Source organism: Elephas maximus, chromosome 11 (assembly GCF_024166365.1).
Source record: "Elephas maximus indicus isolate mEleMax1 chromosome 11, mEleMax1 primary haplotype, whole genome shotgun sequence".
NCBI lineage: Eukaryota > Metazoa > Chordata > Mammalia > Proboscidea > Elephantidae > Elephas > Elephas maximus.
In genome coordinates this window covers 98,904,171-98,917,973 of record NC_064829.1, presented here as the reverse complement: position 1 = coordinate 98,917,973, position 13,803 = coordinate 98,904,171, and the positions used below count along the sequence as shown (strand labels likewise).

General features: G+C 41.0%; 1 long non-coding RNA gene across 1 annotated transcript in view; it reads right to left on the bottom strand.

Annotated features, from left to right (window-relative positions):
- Nucleotides 1–274: 274 nt before the first annotated feature.
- Nucleotides 275–13,803, bottom strand: part of LOC126085273 (uncharacterized) — an 84,269-nt gene continuing 70,740 nt past the window's right edge. The window contains exons 2-3 of the long non-coding RNA XR_007519228.1: nucleotides 927–1,152; nucleotides 275–600 (exon numbers count right to left, since the gene is read on the bottom strand). This is a non-coding gene — a long non-coding RNA (uncharacterized LOC126085273). The remainder of the gene's footprint in view (nucleotides 601–926; nucleotides 1,153–13,803) is intronic.

The following is a 13,803-nucleotide window of genomic DNA, read 5'->3' as shown; positions in this document are numbered from 1 at the left end:
GGAGAATTCGCAAATATGCCATCCAGGAATAAGAAGGAAGGATTGTAAATATATATAGTGCCACAGAGAGAACTAAAACGGGGTGGGTTTCTGGGGGTCTGGCAGTGGAGGGTGGGTTGAGTTGCAATTTGAACTGAGGTGGCGATATTTGAGCAAGGACTTGAAGGAGGTGAAGGAAGAAAAGGGCATTCTAGATAGAGGTCACAGCAGGGGCAATGGCTTGGACTCAGCCTCTCAACCAGTGGAATGGAACGAACAGCAGTTTGGAGCTGGGTCTATGTAATCTCAGTTTTCCTCTGTGACCTGGGGCAGATCCTCTGATGTGGTGAATTCTCTCCCTGCTTAGGGAAACAGTCACACCTAGCCATTGCACAGACACCATTATACAACCAGGACACCCTTGTCACACCAAGGCACACAGTCATAGTTTTATTGTATTTGTCAAACACTTATGTAGCACTTACTCCATGCCAGGCTCCGTTCCAAGACAGTCATGCAATTACTCATTTAATCCTCACGATGACCGTCAGAGGTGGCCACTATTATTATCTTGTCAAAGAAAGGATTTGCCCCAGACAGTGTTCATGCAAGCCAGGATGACTGTATGCAAAAGGATAATTGCAAAAAAAATGGGAGCGGAGGAGGGAAGGGGTGTGGTGGGGGAAGGACCATTGTTAACAGGGAGAAGGGAAGCTATTACATTGAGGGGAGAGAGATTGGAGCTAACCCTGAGCTTCTGCTCTGCTGAGACAAAGAACCCTGAGGTTTTTAAAAGCTGGGGTAGGCCAATGGACAAATCCTGAAGGACGTTAAGGGGGCTGATGACTGGGATGGGTGAGCAATTTACTGAGTTTGTGATTAGAGCCATTTATGATAAGGTGAAAGGGCCCCTGGGTGGTGCAAATGATTTGCGCTTGATTACTAACCTTGAGGTTGGCAGTTCTAATCCAGTCAGAAGTACCACAGAAGAAAGGCCTGGTAATCCGCTTCCATAAGATTACAGCCAAGGAAACCTATGGAGTGCAGTTCTACTCTGAAGCACATTGGGTTGCCATGAATCAGAATCCACTTGACAACAATGGGTTTGGATTTTTTTTGTTTTGTTTTGCTTTTTTTTTTTTTTCTTGATGAAGTGACCTGGATCCTAGAAACCTGGAGGGAGAGAGAGAGAGAGATAAGGGATTCTCTGGTTGGGTACCAAGAAGCTATGGTGGCACTGTCATTAAGTGCTCAGCTGCTAACCGAAAGGTCGGTGGTTTGAACCCACCAGCCACCCCCTGGGAGAAAGATGTGGCAGTCTGCTTCGTAAAGATTACAGCCTTGGAAGCCCTATGGGACAGTTCTACTCTGTCCTATAGGGTGGCTATGAGTCGGAATTGATTCGACGGCAGCGAGTTCGGTTTGGTTGGGTATCTGAAGATTATAAAGACTGAGGGGTTTGCAGTAAGTCATGCCAGACTAGAAAGAAAGGCCTATTGATCTACTTCTGAGAATCAGCCAGTGAAAACCGAGCAGATCACAATGGTTAGATGTGCAACCAATCATGGGGATGGCACAGGACTGGGCAGCATCTTGTTCCACGGTACATGGGGTCGCCACAAGTTGGGGGCCAACTCAGTGGCAGCTAAGAGCAACAAATTTCACCTCATTAAAAAATATGACTTTCAACAAACACTGAGCTCTAGTTAATGATATGCTTGCTGAAGGGCTTAGGGGTAAAGGGTACTGTTTTCTTAAATTTACTTTGAAATGCATCAAAAAATAAGATGCATACTTACTGTGGTTATTAGGTGCCATCAAGTCAATTTTGACTCATAGAGACCCCATGTGACAGAGTAGAACTGCCCCGTGGGGTTTCCTAAGCTGTAATCTTTAACGGAGCAGATTGTCAGGTCTTTCTCCCGAGGAGATGCCGGGTGGGTTTGAATCACCAACCTTTAGTTTAGCAACTAAGTTCTTAAAATTTGTGCCACAGGGCTCCTGTTATACTCACTAGAATGGCTAAAATGTAAAAGACAAGTGTTGGGGAGGGTGTGGGGCAACTGGAACCCCATACACTGCTGGTGTTGTTGTTGTTCAGTACAATTGAGTTGGTTCCAACTCATAGCAACCCTATAGGAGAGAGTAGAACTGCCCCATAAGGTTTCCAAGGAGTGGCTGGTGGATATGAACTGCTGACCTTTTGGTTAGCAGTTGAGGTCTTACCTGCGCCACCAGGGCTCCTGGAAGTACCTTACACTGCTGGAGGTAAAGGCAAAATGCCACAGCTCCATTGGAAAACAGTTTGGCAGTTTCTTATAAAGTTAACTATACACGTACTCTTGACCCACAGGACCAGGCAGTGTTTCATTCTGTTGTACACAAGGTCGCTGTGAGTCGGAACTGACTGGAAGGCACCTAACAGCAACTATGACCCATCAATCAAACCCCTGGGTTTTTTGTTTTTTTTTTTTTAATTGTGCTTTAGGTGAAAGTTTACACCTGAAGTTAATTCCTCATTCCAAAATACATGCACAAATGGCTTTGTGACCGTGGTTGCAATTCCCACAATGTGACAGCATGCTTCCCCTTTCCAGCCCTGGACATTTTACACAAGAGAAATGAAAACATGTTCCTACAAAGACTTGTCCAAGAATGTTCACAGCAGCATTATTTCTTAGAGTTAAACACTGGAAACAACCCAAATGTCCATCAGCAGGTGAACGGATCAACAAACTGTAGTCCCTCCACACAATGGAACAGACCTCAGCAATAAAAAGGAATGAATTATTCATACACACCACAACATGGAAGAATCAAAGAGCTGTTCTTTGGAGTGAAACAAGGCAGACAAACAAAAGAGGACATTTTGTGTGATTCCATTTATAGGAAAGTCTAGAAAATGCACACTGACAGAAAAGTTAGAGGAGATCACTAAGGCATCTTCATCAATTCTTGATAGTAAGCCCATCTAGGTAATTAACTCTGACTGGTGGACCACAGTGACATTTTGAGTCTCCTGGAACTAGTCTCGGTTTGAGCCAAACAACAACAAAAAAAACCAAACCCGTTGCTGTCAAGTCTATTCCAACTCATAGCGACACTAGAAGACTGAGTAGAAATGCCCCACAGGGTTTCCAAGGAGTGACTGACTGGTGGATTTGAACTGCCGACCTTTTGGTTAGCAGCTGAGCTCTTAACCACTGCGCCACCAGGGCCAGTGTCTAATAATCTCTGAAAACTTTGATTATTTCCTTCTCAGTGAATAACCACTCTCGTAAAAGGCCTTAGATCCCTTTGGGGAAGACTGGGAGAAAGACACACAATATACATTTTTGGCAACGTAGCAGGGTCCTTCCTCAAGGGATCTGACCTCCCCTTCATTCAAGGGGTTGTGGGTCTGTAAACCGGCTGAAATCTGGGAACTGATTGAGGGGTCATGACTGTTCTGGCAATTGAGTTAGACTGCCACTCACTTGACCTAGAAATCTTCCACTGTACAAATCAGGTAAAGATTTAGTAGGTTTCCCATCTATTTGACTCGTAGGGACATCTTGACTAAGTAGCCAATGCCGTAAGTCCACAAGAGTCAGATAATTCTGATTACTGCTTGGACTCCACTGTCCATTACGGTAACCACGCCCACCTTGTTTGTGGAGGTTGTGACAGAAAGCAGGTCAGTGGGTAACTGGGGAGGAGGTGGGGTGGGGTGGGAAGGGACAAGAGGAATTACAAAGGGGCAACAGGAAACTTAAGGGGATAACAGATATGTTCATTGTGATGACAGTTTCATGGTGTACATATATGTCAAAACTTGTCAAATTTTACACTTTAACTATGTAATTTATTACATGTTAATTATACCTCAGTAAAGCTATTTTTTTTTAAAGCTATAAAGAAACAAATGCATGCATAAATAAAAACTCATAGGTGTGTATGCTTTAAAAGGGTGAATTTGATTGTATGTATTATATATAATTATATGTTAAAGCTTTTAATAAGTAAATAAACAAATACATACGTAAATAAAAGCTCATAGGGCTATATAAGGAGCCCTGGTGGCATGGCGGTTAAGAGCTCAGCTGCTAGGTGAAAGGTCAACAGTTTGAACCCACCAGCCGCTCTGTGGGAGAAAGATGTGGCAATCTGCTTCCATAAAGATTACAGCCTTGGAAGCCCTATGGATTAGTTCTACTCTGTCCTATGGGGATTGTTATGTATACTTTAAAAGGGTGAATTTTATTATCCCTGAAACCCGTTGCCGTCGAGTCATTCCTATAGGAGTAAAACTGCCCCATAGTGATTCCAAAGAGTGCCTGGTGGATTCAAACTGCCGACCGTTTGGTTAGCAGCCATAGCTCTTAATCACTACGCCATCAGGGTTTCCTTATTATTAATATTATTATATTATATATGTTGTTGTAGTTGTTAGGTGCCGCAGAGTCGGTTCCAACTAGCAGCAACCCTATGTACCACAGAATGAGACACTGCCCTATCCTGTGCCAGGCTCACAATTGTTGTTATGCTTGAGCCCATAGTTGCAGCCACTGTGTCAGTCCATCTCATTGAGGGTCTTCCTCTTTTCTGCTGACCGTGTACTTTATCAAGATAATGTCCTTCTTCAGGAACTGATCCCTCCTGACAACATGTCCAAAGTATTTAAGACGCAGTCTCGCCATCCTTGCTTCTAAGGAGCATTCTGGTTGTACTTCTTCTAAGGCAGATTTGTTCGTTCTTTTTTTTTTTTTTTTGGCAGTCAGTGGTATATTCAATATTCTTTGCCAACATCACAATTCAAAGGTACCAATTCTTCTTAGTTCTTCCTTATTCATTGTCCAGCTTTTGCATGCATATAATGCTGTTGAAAATACCATGGCTTGGGTCAGGCGCACCTTAGTCTTCAAGGTGACATCTTTGCTTTTCAACACTTTGAAGAGGTCCTTTGCCCAAAGCAATGCGTCTTTTGATTTCTTGATTGCTGCTTCCATGGGTGTTGATGGCGTATCCAAGTAAAATGAAATCCTTGACAATGTCAATCTTTTCTCTGTTTGTCGTGATGTTGCTTATTTGTCCAGTCGTGAGGATTTTTGTTTCATGTATGTTGAGGTGTAATCCATACTGAAGGCTGTGGTCTTTGATCTTCTTAAGTGCTTCAAGTCCTCTTCATTTTCAGCAAGCAAGGCTGTGTCATCTGCATAACCCAGGTTGTTAATGGTCTTCCTCCAATCGTGATGTCCCGCTCTTCTTCATATAGTCCAGCTTCTCAGATTATTTGGTCAACATACAGATTGAATCGGTATGGTGAAAGGACACAACCCTGATGCACACCTTTCTTGACTTTAAACCACTCAGTATCCCCTTGTTCTGTCCGATCAACTGCCTCTTGACCTATGTACAGATTCCTCGGGAGCACAATTAAGTAGTGTTCTGGAATTCCCATTCTTCACAATGTTATCCATAACTTGTTAGCATCCACACAGTCGAATGCGTTTGCACAGTCAATAAAACACAGGTAAACATTCTTCTGGTATTCTCTGCTTTCAGCCAGGGTCCATCTGACATCAGCAATGATATCCCTGGTTCCACATCCTCTTCTGAAACCGGCCTGAATTTCTGGCAGTTCCCTGTCGATACACTGCGGAAGCCGCTTTTGAATGATCTTCAGCAAAATTTTGCTTGCGTGTGATATAATGATATTGTTTGATAATTTCTGCATTTGATTTGATCGCCTTTCTTGGGAATAGGCATAAATATGGCTCTCTTTCAGTTGGTTGGCCAGGTAGCTGTCTTCCAAATTTCTTGGCACAGATGAGTGAGCACTTCCAATGCTGCATCCATTTGTTGAAACATCTCAATTGATATTCCATCAATTCCTGGAGCCTTGTTTTTCGACAATGCCTTCAGTGTAGCTTGGACCTCTTCCTTCGGTACCATTCATTCTTGATCATATGCTACCTCTTGAAATGGTTGAACATCGACCAATTCTTTTTGGTATAATGACTCTGTGTATTCCTTCCATCTTCTTTTGATGCTTCCTGTGTCGTTTAATATTTCCCCCATAGAATCCTTCACTATTGCAACTAGAGGCTTCAATTTTTCCTTCAGTTCTTTCAGCTTGAGAAATGCCTAGAGTGTTCTTCCCTTTTGGTTTTCTATCTCCAGGTCTTTGCACATGTCAGCATAGTGCTTTACTTTGTCTTCTCGAGCTGCCCTTTGAAATCTTCTGTTCAGTTCTTTACTTCATCATTTCTTCCTTTTGTTTTAGCTGCTTGACGTTCGAGAGCAAGTTTCAGAGTCTCTTCTGACATCTACTTTGGTCTTTTCTTCCTCTCCTGTTTGTTTAATGACCTCTACATGTATGATGTCCTTGATGTCATTCCACAACTCATCTGGTCTTTGGTCATTAGTGTGCAATGCGTCAAATCTATTTTTGAGATGGTCTCTGAATCAGGTGGGATATGCTCAAGGTCATACTTTGGCTCTCATGGACTTGTTCTAATTTTCTTCAGTTTCAACTTGAACTTGCTTGTGAGCAATTGATGGTCTGTTCCACAGTGGGCCCCTGACCTTGTTCTCACTGATGATATTGAGCTTTTCCATCATCTTTTTCCACAGATGTAGTCTGTATATATATATATATACACATACATTTAGTATCTCTCAAAAGGTAATATATATATATAATTAATATTATTATATTAATAATATTATTATCCCTAAGTGGTACAAGGAAACCCTGGTGGCGCAGGGTTAAGAGTTAGGCTGATAACCAAATCCACCAGGTGCTTCTTGGAAACCTATGGAGTAGTTCTACTCTGTCCTATGGGTTGCTATGAGTCAGCAGTGGGTGTGGCTTTTGCTTTTTTAGGTGGTACAAGTGGTGAATGTGCTTGAGTGAAAACCGAAGCGTAAGAATTTCCAGTCTGCCCAGATGTGCCTTGGAGGAAAGACCTGGTGATTTCCTTCTGAAAAATCAGCCATTGAAAACCCTATGGTAGAGGTGGAGCCAAGATGGCGGAATAGACAGATGCTTCCATCGAGCCCTCTTTACAACAAAGACCTGAAAAAACAAGTGAAATGAGTATATTTGTGACAAGCTGGGAGCCCTGAACATCTTAGACAACCAACCGAGGGGCAGGGTAAGGAAGAGACCGTTCAGAAGCAGAGAGGAGTTACCGGGCCTGAATCGCGGGGAGCCCTCAGGCACCATTCCTGGAGCGGCGGCAGCAGCAGCAGCAGCGGCAGCGGGCTGGTCCTAGCGTCGGCTGCAGTTTCCTCAGGGAGAAGCAGCCAGCCACACAGCCCACTCACACCTCCGGAATTTGAGGAGAAGGGCGCTCTCGGCAAAAGCTAAGTACTTGCGTATATTTTACCGTGACCCCCCCCCCGCCCCCGCAAGCCAGCTTCAGCGGTGGAATCCCCAGACCTGAGATAGACACTGGTGAGCACCTGGAGCTGTCCTCTCGGCCTTGGGGAAGGAAAAAATTTGGAACGGGGGAAAAGATAATTTGCTAGCTCCATTAACTGGGGGAGCTCAGGACAGAAGCGGCTCCTGTCCAGGCATAAACCGTCCGTGGACCTTGAGCACCTTTCCCTTCTGCATGGACCTGTGTGGGCCTATTTCAGGAGAATAGGCCCTTGTTGGCAAACTCCAACCATTTCAGCGGTGCAGTGGAGAGGTGGGTGTTTGACGTTTGACACTGCTTTGCCTATTAAACAAGGTCCTCACCTACCCACAACAGGGACCTAAGGACTGGTGGCTCCACTCGGGTCACCCAGCCACCCACGACAGGGGTCCAGGGGTAACTGGTACCTCCCAGTCCTTACAGCAAAAACTTTGGGTGCCCATGGTCCCTCTGCAGAGCCCACCCACCAGCACACTCTAGGGAACAGAGACGTGTTTTCCTCAGAGACACTTGGGGGTCGGTTCTCAGCCCCCTGCCTTGTTCAGAGTGTGACTCCCTGCTGCAATCAGATACCGGTATATACGCCAATCACCCCTGCCCCTCTAAGACTGTAGGACAGAGCCTGTACCATACACTTGATGATCAGCTACCTGGAAACCTGAGCTGAATTCATACAAGAAAACTGAATGGACTCCTAGACTGATATACCTGATAACAGCTCTAGCCAACTGGGGACAGGACGCCAGAGCACCAAAGGAGAAAATAATCAACCTAGCTCACTCAAGCAACCCATAGGGTTATACCAAAACAAAACAAAGCAAGCAGCTATGACACAGTAAGCAAGCATAAACTAATACAATAACTTATAGGTGGCTCGGAGACAACAGTCAATATCAAGTCACATAAAGAAACAGGCCATGATCACCTCAACAGGCTCTCAAAACAAAGAATCCAGGGATCTTTTAGATGAAGGTGCATTCCTGGAATTACCAGATGCAGAATACAAAAGTTTAATATACAGAACCCTTCAAGACATCAGGAAGGAAATGAGGCAATACGCAGAACAAGCCAAGGAACACACAGATAAAGCAACTGAAGAAATCAGAAAGATTATTCAAGAACATAATGAAAAGTGTAATAAGCTCGAAAAATCCATAGACAGACAGCAATCAGAAATTCAGAAGATTAACAATAAAATTGCAGAATTAGATAACTCAATAGAAAGTCAGAGGAGCAGAATTGAGCAAGTAGAAGCTAGAATTTCTGAACTCAAAGATAGATCATTTGGCACTAATATACTTGAAAAAAATCAGATAAAAGAATTTTAAAAAATGAAGAAACCTTAAGAATCATGGGGGACTCTATCAAGAGAAATAACCTACGAGTGATTGGAGTACCAGAACAGGGAGGGATAACAGAAAATACAGAGAAAATTGTTGAGGATTTGTTGGCAGAAAACTTCCCTGATATTGTGAAAGATGAGAAGATATCTATCCAAGATGCTCATTGAACTCCACATAAGGTAGATCTTAAAAGGAAGTCACCAAGACATATTATAATTAAGCTTGCCAAAACCAAAGATAAAGAGACAATTATAAGAGCAGCGAGGGATAAAAGAAAAGTCACCTACAAAGGAGAGCCAATAAGAATAAGCTCGGACTACTCGGCAGAAACCATGCAGGCAAGAAGGCAATGGGATGACATGTTTAAAAAATTGAAGGAAAAAAATTGCCTGCCAAGAATCATATATCCATCAAATCTGTCTCTTAAATATGAAGGTGAAATTAAGACATTTCCAGAGAAACACAAGTTGAGGGAATTCGTAAAAAACCAAACCAAAACTACAAGAAATACTAAAGGGAGTTCTTTGGTTAGAAAATCAATAATATCAGGTATCGACCTAAGACTAGAACACTGGGCAGAGCAACCAGAAGTCAACCCAGACAGGGAAATCCAAAAAAACAAAACAAGATTATATATATATAAAAAGAAGTCCCAAACAGGGTAACTGCGATATTATTATATAAAGCATTAAAATAATAAAGAGGGACTAAGAAACATAATCATACACCTTCCATATGGAGAGGAAGATACGGCGATACAAAGAAATAAACGTTAGTTTCTAATTTAGAAAAATAGAGTAAATAATAAGGTTACCACAAAGGAGACAAACTATCCTACTCATCAAAATAAAATACAAGGGAAAAATACAGACTCAGCAGAAACAAAATAAACAATAAAAAATATGAGGAAAGGACAATATATAAAGAAAATCTACTCAGCAAATAAAATCAAGTGGGAAAAAGAAACTGTCAGCACACAAAAAAAGACACCAAAATCATAACACTAAGTTCATACCTGTCCATAATTACCCTGAATGTAAATGGACTAAAAACACCAATAAAGAGACAGAGAGTGGCAGAATAGATTAAAAAACAAGATCCGTCTATATGCTGCCTAAAAGAGACGCACCTTAGACTTAGAGACACAAACAAACTAAAACTCAAAGGATGGAAAAAAATATCAAGCAAACAGCAATCAAAAAAGAGCAGGAGTGGCAATATTAATTTCTGACAAAATAGACTTTAATGTTAAATCCATCATAAAGGAAGGACACTATATAATGATTAAAGGGACAATACACCAAGAAGACATAACCATATTAAATCTTTATGCACCCAATGACAGGGCTGCAAGATACATAAAACAAACTCTGTGAGCATTGAAAAGTGAGATAGACGGCTCCACAATAATAGTAGGAGACTTCAACACACCACTTTCCGTGAAGGACAGGACACCCAGAAAGAAGCTCAATAAAGACGCAGAAGATCTAAATGCCACAAGCAACCAACTTGACCTCGCAGACATATGCAGAACACTCCATCCAACATCAGTCAAGTATACTTTCTTTTCCAGTGCACATGGAACATTCTCTAGAATAGACCACATATTAGGTCATAAAGCAAGCCTTAGCAGAATCCAAAATACTGAAATATTACAAAGCATCTTCTCTGACCATAAGGCCATAAAAGTGGAAATCCATAACAGCAAAAGCAGAGAAAAGAAATCAGACGCTTGGAAACTGAACAATACCCTGCTCCAAAAACAGTGGATTATAGAAGACATTAAGGATGGAATAAAGAAATTCAGAGAATGCAATGAGAATGAAACCACTTCCTATCAGAACCTTTGGGACACAGCAAAAGCAGTGCTCAGAGGCCAATTTATATCAATAAATGCACACATCCAAAAAGAAGAAAGGGCCAAAATCAAAGAATTATCCCTACAACTTGAACAAATAGAGCAACAAAAGAAACCCACAGGCACCAGAAGAAAACAAATAATAAAAATTAGAGCTGAACTAAGTGAGATAGAAAACAGAAAAACAATTGAAAGAATTAACAAGACCAAAAGCTGGTTTTTTGAAAAAATCAACAAAATTGATAAAGTACTGGCCAAAATGACAAAAGAAAAACAGGAGAGGAAGCAAATAACCCAAATAAGAAATGAGAGGGGCGATATTACAACAGACCCAACTGAAATTAAAAGAATCATATCAGATTACTATGAAAAACTATACTCAAATTTGAAAACATAGAAGAAATGGATGAATTCCTAGAAACACACTACCTACCTAAACTAACACAAACAGAAGTAGAACAACTAAATAGACCCATAACAAAAGAAGAGATTGAAAAGGTAATCAAAAAACTGCCAACAAAAAAAAGCCCCGGCCCAGATGGCTTCACTGCAGAGTTCTACCAAACTTTCAGAGAAGAGTTAACACTACTACTACTACTAAAGGTATTTCAGAGCGTAGAAAAGGATGGAATACTACCAAACTCATTCTATGAAGCCACCATATCCCTGATACCAAAACCAGGTGAAGACACCACAAGAAAAGAAAATTATAGACCTATATCCCTCATGAATGTAGATGCAAAAATCCTCAACAAAATACTAGCCAATAGAATTCAACAACATATCAAAAAAATAATTCACCATGACCAAGTGGGATTCATACCAGGTATGCAGGGATGGTTCAACATTAGAAAAACAATTAATGTAATCCACCATATAAATAAAACAAAAGACAAGAATCACGTATTTTATCAATTGATGCAGAAAAGGCATTGACAAAGTTCAATGCTCATTCATGATAAAAACTCTCAGCAAAATAGGAATAGAAGGAAAATTCCTCAACATAATGAAGGGCATCTATACAAAGCCAACAGCCAACATCACCCTAAATGGAGAGAGCCTGAAAATGTTCCCACTGAGATTGGGAGCCAGACAAGGATGCCCTTTATCACCACTCTTATTCAACATTGTCCTGGAAGTCCTAGCCAGAGCAATTAGGCTAGATAAAGAAATAAAGGACATCCAGATTGGCAAGGAAGAAGTAAAATTATCTCTATTTGCAGATGACATGAACTTATACACAGAAAACCCTAAGGAATCCTCCAGAAAACTACTGAAACTAATAGAAGAGTTCAGCAGAGTATTGGGGTAAAAGATAAACACACAAAAATCAGTTGGATTCCTCTACACCAACAAAAAGAACGTGGAAGAGGAAATCACCAAATCAAAACCATTTACAGTAGCCCCCAAGAAGATAAAATACTTAGGAATAAATCTTACCAGAGATGTAAAAGACTTATACAAAGAAAACTACAGTACACTTCTGCAAGAAACCAAAAGAGTCTTATGTAAGTGGAAGAACATACCTTGCTCACGGATAGGAAGACAACATTGTAAAAATGTCTATTCTACCAAAAGCAATCTATACATTTAACGCAATTCTGGTCCAAATCCCAACAACATTCTTTACTAAGATGGAGAAACAAATCGCCGACTTCATATGGAAGGGAAAGAGGCCCTGGATAAATAAGGCATTACTGAAAGAGAAAAACAAAGTGAGAGGCCTACTTTACCTGATTTTAGAACCTATTATACTGCCACAGTAGTCAAAACAGCCTGGTACTGGTACAACAACACAGACATGGACCAACGGAACAGAATTGAGAATCCAGATATAAATCCATCCACATAAGAGCAGCTGATATTTGACAAAGGGCCCAAAACAGTGAAATGGGGAAAAGACAGTCTTTTTAACAAATGGTGCTGGCATAACTGAATATCCATCTGCAAAAAAATGAAACAAGACCCATACCTCACTCCATGCACAAAAACTAACTCAAAATGGATCAAAGACCTAAATATAAAACCTAAAACAATAAAGATCATGGGAGAAAAAATAGGGACAACGTTAGGAGCCCTAATACACGGCATAAACAGTATACAAAATACTATAAAGGATGTAGAAGAAAAACTAGATAAGTGGGAGCTCCTAAAATTCAAACAGCTATGCTCATCCAAAGACTTCACAAAAAGAGTAAAAAGACTACCTACAGACTGGGAAAAGCTTTTAGCTATGACATTTCTGATCAGCACCTGTTCTCTAAAATCTACATGACACTGCAAAAACTCAACTGCAAAAAGACAACCCAATTAAAAAATGGGCAAAAGATATAGACACTTGACTAAAGAAGGCATTCAGGTAGCTAACAGATATATGAGGAAAAGTTCACGATCATTAGCCATTAGAGAATTGCAGATCAAAACTACAACGAGATTTCATCTCTCTCCAACAAGGCTGGCATTAATCCAAAAAACACAAAATAATAAATGTTGGTGAGGCTGTGGAGAGTTTGGAACACTTCTACACTGCTGGTGGGAATGTCAAATGGTACAACCGCTTTGGAAATCGATTTGGCACTTCCTTAAAAAGCTAGAAATAGAACTACCATACGATCCAGCAATCCCACTCCTTGGAATATATCCTAGAGAAATAAGAGTCTTTACACGAACAGATATATGCACACCCATGTTTATTGCAGCTCTGTTTACAATAGCAAAAAGATGGAAGCAACCAAGGTGCCCATCAACAGATGAATGGATAAATAAATTATGGTACATTCACACAATGGAATACTACGCATCGATAAAGAACAGTAAGGAATCTGTGAAACATTTCATAACATGGAGGAACCTGGAAGGCATTATGCTTAGTGAAATCAGTCAGTTGCAAAAGGACAAATATTGTATAAGACCACTATTATAAGAACTTGAGAAATAGTTTAAACTGAGAAGAAAACATTCTTTTGTGGTTACGAGAGAAGGGAGGAAGGGAGGGTGGGAGGGGACATTCACTAATTAGATAGTAGATAAGAACTACTTTAGGTGAAGAGAAAAGCAGCACACAATACAGGGGAGGTCAGCACAATTGGACTAAACCAAAAGCAAAGAAGTTTCCTGAGTAAACTGAATGCTTTGAAGGCCAGCGTAGTAGGGGCAGGGGTCTGGAGACCATGGTTTCAGGGGACATCTAAGTCCATTGGCATAATAAAATCTATGA